Source organism: Lissotriton helveticus, chromosome 3_1 (assembly GCF_964261635.1).
Source record: "Lissotriton helveticus chromosome 3_1, aLisHel1.1, whole genome shotgun sequence".
In the NCBI taxonomy this organism is placed as follows: Eukaryota; Metazoa; Chordata; class Amphibia; order Caudata; family Salamandridae; genus Lissotriton; species Lissotriton helveticus.
Genome location: NC_136061.1, coordinates 1,414,398,829 through 1,414,408,882, shown reverse-complemented (window position 1 = coordinate 1,414,408,882; position 10,054 = coordinate 1,414,398,829). Strand labels below are relative to the sequence as shown.

Below are 10,054 nucleotides of genomic sequence, written 5' to 3'. Positions count from 1 at the left end.
CCTCCATCTTGTATCTTGATTCGAACGAAACACAAAATGGTGGACTGCCATAACGCTGCTGGTTTGCGAACCGGGCAACTTCCCAGGAAGCGGTCCCCAAAAAAAAAAAGTTGGGAAAGTAATTCACAGACACTAAGAGTAATAGAGATGGAGTGAGTGAACAAGACTGAGAAACTATGAGAACAGAGGGACTGAGAAAAAGAGTGGAAGGAGTTGAGTAAATAGGTAATAGAGAAAGGAATGAGGAAAGTAGCAAAGGCAGGAAACTGAGGATTAAAGAAGTGAAGCAGTGGATCTAATAGTAGGTGAATGTGATAGAAATGTAACGAAAAGAGTACAACTATTTACCTTGTAATTGCTGTTAAATTAATCACATTTTATTTCTATACTTTCAATCTGTGAAAGAGAGAACCAACATTTAAAAAAAAATTAAAATATGTATTTAAAAATTACAAAAGACAAGGGAAAATATTGAAGGACAAATAGTTTTTCAACAACTTTGACACTGACAGAAGCTTCTGCTTCTCCAGGTCCTCTACACAATGCTAAAGATATACATTTTAAACTAACAGTATCTTGATGCAGATGAAGTGAGGACTATCTTAAAACATGGTGCATCTTTTGCATTGCTCTTGTTTCAGAAAAGTGTCGCTTCAGTATGCCAATAACATGTCTCCTATCCAGAGATTTGTTTGAGGTGAGGCCTACTCAGAGTTCAAGATGAGATTTACACTTGTTGAAGTGTACAGAGGAGATAATATCTGTGAAAGTCTACTAATGAAGTGAGTCATGTCCACTGCACTCTTCAACAAAGTAGAAACCTCCTATGTTTCCCTGGACAGACCTAAACTTGATCTGCACAATGTGATTCGTAATGATAGGAAACTCAAGTGATGTAATTGAAATATGTGCAATTTATTTTGCTCATTTCACAATCACATCACTTGTGTTTCCTTTGCTTAGGTATCTCATTGTGCAGATGTAGTCCAGCATATGAAAGATTACGTAGAAGTGCAGCACTGCATACAATAAATTTAACACTTACAGAAAACTCACCTTCTCCATGCCTCCTACACAGTTCTACATATACATCATAAATGCAAACAGTACAGAATTAATTATACATGTTAAATGGTTTATTTTTGCTGTTCTCAGAATGTATCAAAATTCACTAAAAACAGTGACTTGAAGGTATTCATCATGTAACAGCGGGGAAAAAAAAACACAATCAAAATGATTGTGTTTAAAAAACCCATACAACATCAGAAAATAAAATTCAGAACTCCTTAAAGTTAACTTACTTTCCATGACGTCCAAGGATGTCCTATAAACAGCTTACACTCTTTTGTGCTGTTATTACTTTCAGCCCGCCACTTTCTGAAAGAAAAGCTCCATCGTTTTTAAAAACACGTTACATGCAATAAATGACTTCTTGCTCTCTACCACTATTTTCCACAAGGCCAAATCTAGTCAGAGATATTTATAACTCTTGGATTTCTTGTAAGCCAATCCCATCATTTGGCATTTCCGCAACTTTCAGAATTAAAATGTTGAAGATCATTTTCACAATCCTGGAATAATAATATCTTCCCCTTCTTGGTCAGTCATGTTCTACATTTCCTATGACACTGATACTGCTTAATATGAAGCAGACTTACACTACCTCTATGAGTACTACAATTATTTAATTCTCTACATCACTTTTAATCACAAAGCAATGTAAAACAGTAGACAGCATTGCAGACTTACATTCCCTCTACTCCATGTTTTGATTGGCTGCTTCAATTAGCTTATGAAAAGAAACAATTTTTCTGAACTCATTTAAAGTGCACATACATCTCCATAATGTCCAATCCTTTGATTAGAAGTTATGTCTCTGAACTACACTTATCCTCAAGGCCAAATTGTGTAGGAGCCATTAGAACTTCTTGAAATTCCACAGATCATATCCCGAGATTATTTTCCTAAAATTTTGGTTTTAAAAACACCAGGTAAGAGTTTTTAAGGTCATACGGCAATTTTTTTTTGAAAATTAAAACAGAATCATTGCAGAATGACCAGCCATTTCTAGACTTTAAATAAGCTGTGTAATGTCCTGATGATATTGAAGGGCCATCATGATATATAATTGCTGTAGTTACAAAAGTCCTTCCTGATATTGACAACTGCGAAGCTACAAATTTTTTTATTAAAGTTGTCAATTTTGTTCCATCAGGCCTACATCGTTGGAACATTAAAATGACGTACTGGCCATATTTTCGTATAAATAATGTGGACATCATTTCAGATTTACATTGGCTACACTCCATGCTGTGATTAGCAGCGTTTACTAGCTTATTAAAGGAGACTGATTTACTGTCTGGCAAAGTTAAATATATAAATCTTTCTGAGTCTACACTAGTAGTACTTGATACCATACAGTTCTCGCAGTCATGCTGCCATTGATAAGAAAGCCCAAACAGCTGATCTACATCTACACCTTCAGCATGTAATACATCAAGCATATACATTAAAAACTCCTGACAATCTTGCTGAATATTTTGAGAGAATTGTGTTTGCCCTGAACATCTGTCTAACAGGTTTCGAATTTCAGACACACTTTCTATTTTTGTTCTATCTGTGCTACATTTCTCTAACACAGAATTCAACAAACTGCAAAATCTTTGATCAGAATTGACCACAATCTCTTCTTTTACATTTTTTAGAGAAAACAAAACATTCATTACTACATTAGCATAGCAGTTGACACCAGAACTGTTTTCAAACTGAAAACCAACAACATCTTCAACAGAATCCTCTTTGTTTCTGCTTGTAATTTTAGGTTCATTCACTTTTTGTCTTTTTGCTACAACCTCCCCAGTATTGTTCTCATTTCTTCGTTTCCGGCCTACCAGACGTTTCTCAAACAAAGGAAACTGAGGCAAATGTGGCGCATACTCTCTTCTTAACCTATTGTATTCCTTAACACAATCTAGATCTGCACAAATGTTTCTGACATCACACTCAATCAAGTACAATCCCGATAAAGTTCTAACTCGTGACAATGCCACATATGCCATACCCTCCTTGAACACAGAACTGCCAATATTCACCAATGCAGTGTCTACACTTAAACCTTGCGATTTATGAATTGTCACCGCATATGCCAAGCAAACAGGGAACTGCTTACGGCGAACATATAAGTCTTTTACAAGCAAAAATCTAGCAGAACAACGAGCAATTAGCTGTACTTCCTCAATGCCATCAAATTTAATTTTTAAAAATTCAATTCCATCTCTATTTCTGTATTTCACAAAATCAACAACATTACCCATTGATCCATTTACCAGACCTCTTTCAACATGTAAATTCCTTCTTAAAATTATACGGCAGTTCAAGCACACATTCAGAGTCTTTTCAAAACCTGCAGTTTTAGATATAGTCTTCTCTAATGAATCCAATTTTGATTTCAGATTCTCAGACAAAATAATTGTTGATCCCATATGCTGTACTCTATCAATAGCTTCCACTTTCACAATCTCTTGCTTTTCTAAATGCAACATTTTGTTGTTAAATTTGGCACATTCTGCAAGAGTTGGCATCAAACATATTCCAGATTTCTTATCAGTAATTTTCTGAAAAATATTCTCAGGCACAACATCTTGTTCTGGATATAAATTTGACAGTAATCGTGCATGTAAAGCTTCTTTTCCATGCTCGGTCACTTTTCCAATTCTAACATCTTGTAGAATAGTCTTGTAAACTTCATCCTTTGCCTGACGCATATTTTCATGCAGTTCAGCATAATTGAAGTTTAACCATATATTGACGTTGCCAATGCTGCCTAGGCACTTCCTGGTATCTTCATGCGTGAGCATTTTGAACACAGGTTGCCCTTTCACTGGTGTCAGCTGCAGAAGATCTCCGAAAACAATGATGTGTTTGCCACCAAATAACACATCATACTCTGTTTTGAGAACTTCTTGCATCCTCAAATGCACAAAGGCAAGCATGACATTGGAAACCATGCTTACTTCGTCAATGATAAGAAGTTTCATTTTCCTCAAGATTCTTGAAACTTCAAAACAAGCATCTCCAGATAGCTTGTGATATTCTAATTTGTTGTCATGCTCCACTGGCAGCATCAGTAAACGATGTAAAGTAATCCCTTTAATATTATGTGCTGCCAGTCCAGTTGGAGCAGTGACAACACAAGACAGCGATGACTCTGTCCTTTCCTGCAAATAGCATGAAATTGCTTTAATGAGGAAACTTTTTCCAGTTCCCGCTTCTCCACTCACGTACAGTCGGACAGGCTTCAACGACGTACATGAGCACTCTTTCTTATCATGACTTAATCCATGATCAATTTGCATGGTAACTTCGTCATATATTTTCCTCTGCTCAACGTTGAGTTGCCTTTCCAACTCTTCTAAGTTAACCACATCCTCTTGAGCATGTGCCATGGCTCTTTCCACCTCATTCATAGCAGTGGCAGCTTCATTTTCAATAAGAGGTCCTCCTAGTGGATCCTGACTCAATGAAGCAGAACTCTGACTGTCCTGAGAACTGTCTCTGGCAATCTCGGCTGCAATTGTTGCTTCCTGCTCAATTTCCGCATTCAACATTTCTACATATTTGGGAAAAGCAGGACATTCTATGGTCTCCTTGGCGGCATTGAAAGAGTCTTCATAACAGAGGAAATCTCCAAGCAGTTCCTCTTCTGCACGCCAAGGCTTGAAAAGTTGCAAAAGTGCTAAATAGAAAAACTCCTTTTTTTCAGGAGATTCGCCACTCAATTTTCGATGGTTTATCAAGTGGCATTTTCTTTGCTTCACCAGACATCCCTCACTTCCTATTACAGCATACACTCCTTTCTCAGTATCTTCTTTGATGTTCCTCTTGAACATGTAATTTTGCAGAACCTCATACAGACAAACATTCTCGAGGTGACTGCTTCGATTTGGATAATATGTATCCAACATGTTGGTCTTCAAAATGTCGGTACTGTTTGGCTCCTTTTCCGCCAAATACTCAATTTCCCGCACAGGTTTGAGAACTCGATTACGCGTTGCAGCAAGACCAAGACTCGCCCAAACGATACTCCTGGACTTGGCATAGAGACTTGCTGAAGACAACCGGTCAGAACATTCGTACGCTCCGATTTCTCGATGCGACAACATCTTCAGACTGAAACTGTACAACTTCTTGCTGAGGCTCTTTTCATGGGAAATGTCCTCCCACATATCCTTCAATTCTGTCTTCTCTTTTTTGGTGATGTAAGACGTCACATACCGAGCCACAGCCATACAGTTATCAGCCACAAACTGTATATCCATGTTAGCATTCCACATGGACAAAATCACCGGGTTGTAGTCGTTGATGTACTTGGACTCTTCGTTCCTCTTCAAATTGTAAGTGTTTTTAGGTGATTTCTTCATGACATTGTGTCGCAGCGAAGACATCAAACTGTTTACTCTTCCTTTAGAAATCACCGGTCGTGGATAGCCGAAACGACATTTAGTGTAGAACTTGTCCTTGTTTCGGAATTTACGACGGCAGTACTTTCCACATCGATGGCTTTGGAAACGCAGAACTTTTTCTCTTAGGCTTTTCTTCTCCTTTGCGTTTGGAACAGCACACGTAGAATACTGTTGGATGAAACTCATCACTGAGTCATCTGGATCCGTTCCAAATTTAGGTGCATCCTTGATCCACAGCAACATATGTATATGAGGAGCACCTCTTGCTTGGTACTCCTTTCTCCAGAAGAAATCCAACACCTCTCCAAGAGGTGGATTCTTCTTATTCATGATGAAAGACATCATAGCTTCAAATCTATGATTGAAGTACCTACATACATTGACTGGATCCAAAGAGCACAGTTCTCCGGGTGTCTTGAATTCGATGTTTTCTACGTTAGCATTTGCCTCTCGTAGAAATTCAAGTAAGTCTTCCCAGCCATACTCGGCACAGCTCAGAGTGAGGAACCATGTGGGAGTACCTAAGTTCCTCAGCATACATTTTAAATCACCATGACGACGGTACCAGTACTCATTAGTACCACGCTGACACGCCATGAGATTAATCAGGTGAGAATCCAAAATACTATCTTGGACATTCACTTTATCCATAAAATCACTTGCCGAGATGTTTTGCATGTGTATACCACTTTTCAAGATGTGGTTCACTGCATATGACAGTCCAGACAGATCGCTTTCAAACAGGAGATGAAACAAATATGGAATGCATTGTCGAAACCTAGCATCTCCTGCATACAATCGCAAAGTCCGGTATTCAGAAGCAGGAATTTGATGAGGTCGCTCATCATATCTTCCTCCCTGACCTGTTGGAAAAAGCTGTGGGAAACACCGAGCTTCCAAACTTTGCTCCCAAACACTAATGGGACTCCCTTTGGCTTGTTTCATTTGAAACAACTCAATAGCATTCCCCATGACTTCCTTTGAATGCAAAGGATGAACACTATAATGTTCATATATTTCCTCACTAGTAGAGAGTTCTACTTTCTCAATTTGACCAGCACACAAATCGCTATCCTCTTCCTCACTTACTTCCTCTTCTTCAACATATACATTCTTATAGTATTTATTATTTTTTTTCAAATACAATGTTGCCTTTTTAACTTTCCTAACATCTACTAAATCTTGCCATATTTTCTTATTCTTTGTCGGAACCCCATTAACTAAGATAACCAGAGGTTCCTCTTCCACTTTTTCTACTCCAATTGTGTTAATGTTTTTCTTCAAATCTAGAGGCAAATAAACAACTCTTCCCTTTAATCCTCTCTGTAAATCTGATGGAGGCAATTTCCCTGTCTTTGGCTCCATTCTTACAATAGCCTGAAAGGGATGGATACTTTGAATCAAAATAGATTCATAAGTATTTAAGTCCTTCAATTCAGAAGGAATCTCAACCAATTCCAGATTATTATGAACTGCTCTAGCAGGCATCTGGTTTTGTTTTAATTTGTTACAACAATAAGTACACACACGTTGATCCAATCCCAAATCAAAACAATTTTCTACCATCAAGTATGTTGCAAAATCCTTCCATTCACTATTATTTTCCCTTTCACTTTTTGCATATAAATCCACTAACTTAGTCTGATTCTTATAATAAGTGCGTCGACAACACACACAAGTGAAATTAGGCCTCTCACTTGATTTCATGTCAAACGTCGCAATTTCCCTCTGGAAATTATCTGTACTGGAAACATGTACAGTATCTTCCAAATGACCCTCTATTTCTTGCTCAATTTCAACATTCTCCTCTTTACTTCCAAAGTAACAAAACTCAATTTCTTCACATATATTCCTCACATCTATTTCAGAACCATGCAGAAGAGCAGCACATAATTGTTTCAGCATAATTGCTGGACTCTTAGCATAATACAACAGTCTAACTAACTTCCTCACTTTGTTATGATGCACTGCTAGCATCCTGAAATGATGAAAAACACTCTGGCATACTCTCCTGGAAAGACAAGCCAGTGAATGACCATGCAAACCTGTCACTTCTCTCACTCTGCAAGGATCTAATTCTTGCAACAACCTCATTTTCTGCTTCAAACTTTTCTTGTTAAATGACCGTACAAAATCACAAAGCAAATTGATAGAATCCTGTCGCACACTGCAAATACTACTACACTTCCAGGTGTACACAGGACCCTTAGCACGTCTTCCTAAAACCTCATTACCTAACAACTCTTCTGCCTCTGTTGTCACAAGTTTTTCTTTTTCAACTGGACAACCATCTTTCACTTCATAAGCACGACCACTGATGTCAACTGCATGCACCAAATCATTATCCTGGAAATAACTCTCTTCATTAAAAAATGCCTCACAGCTTGAACTATGTATCCATTCTCCAGAAAAAACTTCACAAAAATTACTACGATTAACTATTCTCTTCCATCTACTATTTCTTTTCAAATCAAAAATTGCCTTGTTTAGCTTCCTAATTCTATTGATTATCAAAATAAATAACTTACGTTTAATTTCAAAAGCCTGATCAATAACTTTCTCAACTTTTTTTTTTCTCCTATAAAAAACTAATTTCTGTTGACCTTTCTTAATATTTTTTAACAAATTGCCAATTATCCTGTTACGGAACATTCGTTTACGAATCTCCGTAAACTGTTGTTTCCTTCTACTATCATGCACAGATTTATCTCTTGCTCTAGCAGTAACATTTTCATTTGTCCTTTTCTTTCCATTTGATTTACTTGTGTTGTTATGGATTGAAACATTTTCTGTACTAATATTTTTTTTATTTGAAATATTTTTTATGAAATATTTAGAGCTCTTACCCGGTGCTTTCTTCATCGCTTGAGAAATCTTTTTGTTAGAGGACTGCTGCATTTTTTTTTTCTCCTGCTGTCTTTGACGTTTTGCAGCCTTCATCTCTCTTATTTTTGTAGGCATAGTTGAATCTGAGGAAAAATATAATAAAAATGTTAATAAAAAAATATTATCAAACAGTAAATCAGTAATAGTGATCAAAAACATAACACACTACTTGACATTTTAAATAGAAGATTTTTTAGTCCTTGCAAATTTACAATACAGAAGTAGCAGAAAAGAAATGAGATTTATATTTATGTTACCTATGCTATTTTATATGTGAATCTGATCTAATTTTATGAGCATATTTTAATATTTTATTGAAGACACTACACATAACCTGTTTTTGAAGGTGTCTTTATTTTTAAATTAAACGGTTTACCTTTTTACTTTTTATTCATTATAAATTTTAAAAATAAATGTTTATAATTCCAAAGGCTCAAGCAGGTCATCTTCCCATCCTATATCATATAATTCGGACAAATCTGCATCCTCATCACGCTCTTCTTCATCCTCAGGATTTAAATCATCCAATGGATCAACATCCACTGATGTTTCAATTACAAGTTCAATGATGAGGTCAAAATCAACTGATTGCAGATTGTCGCTCATGTTGAGGTTGTCTTTATCTTTAAAGAAAGACAACAACAATGAGATGTTGCAGAGTAAGAGACAAATCTCACAGATTATAATAGTAAAATTATTTAACAAGAGTAACATTTTGCAGCTATTATTTAGCCATGTCCAGCGATGCTGAGCAGGTGAAGCCTATGTCTAATTTTTCACTGGACAGGACTCATCTGTTCTTAACCTTGGATAAGCCTCAACGACTCTGTGTCCCCTGCACATACTCAAATGTTAAAGTGCAGATTTATATTAAATGGCACATCCCCAGGCATGCACCAGTTAATGTGCACCACTGCTTTACCACCCATGGTGTGCCGCATTTACAATCAGATAGGAGAAAGCTGCTTCAAAACCCTGCACCTGCTTGAAGCTGGCATAGGTCTTGACGCAGCATTGTATAGATGGGGCACCCCTGATCCTTGCTGGAGCTGCATCGCACTTACGATACAACTCCAGCAATGCGCCACCTTTACAGCACAGATGCGTCACACATCTGTGCCTTTTTTGCCCCATGCTGCGCCGCATTGTAAATGCAGCACACCATGGGTGGCGGAACAGTGGCGCAGGATGACTGTCACATCCCTGGGGATGCGCCACTCATCATAAATCTATCCCTAAGCTTCTTATCTTGTTACAGATGAACTGCCATATGTATCATCAAAATATTTTACATATTATAAATAGCAAATTTTAAGGAATAAATAGCGATTCTTTACTATTCCTAATTTGCAATGAGCAAATTGCTAATTGCAAATTACCCATTCATTTCCATAGGCTAGGAGGCTCATAGGAATTAATGTTGCAAGTTGTGATTAGCAATTAGCTCATCACAAAATAGGATTTTTTTCAAGCGTGCAGGGGTATCTCAAGAACAACCTGCTGCACCCCTGAAAAAGAAATTTGGGAGCACATGGCACACCTACATGCCCTAATGGCATGTATGGGCGTCATATGGGACCTTTTTTTTTTTAAAAAAAAAATTCTTTTTGAAAAGAATTCGCAAATTACCACAAACTACAAGTTGGTGGTAGTTTCCAAATCCTTAATATCATTTTTTACATATTTTTTTTTTATACATTGCATTT

The 10,054-nt window shown here is 37.1% G+C and overlaps 1 long non-coding RNA gene across 1 annotated transcript; it reads right to left on the bottom strand.

Moving 5' to 3' along the window:
• Positions 1-348: 348 nt before the first annotated feature.
• On the bottom strand, positions 349-8,432 carry LOC144824988 (uncharacterized). The gene is made up of 3 exons (XR_013609226.1): positions 8,309-8,432; positions 1,302-1,377; positions 349-396 (listed from the first exon to the last, which is right to left on the bottom strand). It is a non-coding gene; the product is annotated as an uncharacterized LOC144824988 (long non-coding RNA).
• Positions 8,433-10,054: the final 1,622 nt, after the last annotated feature.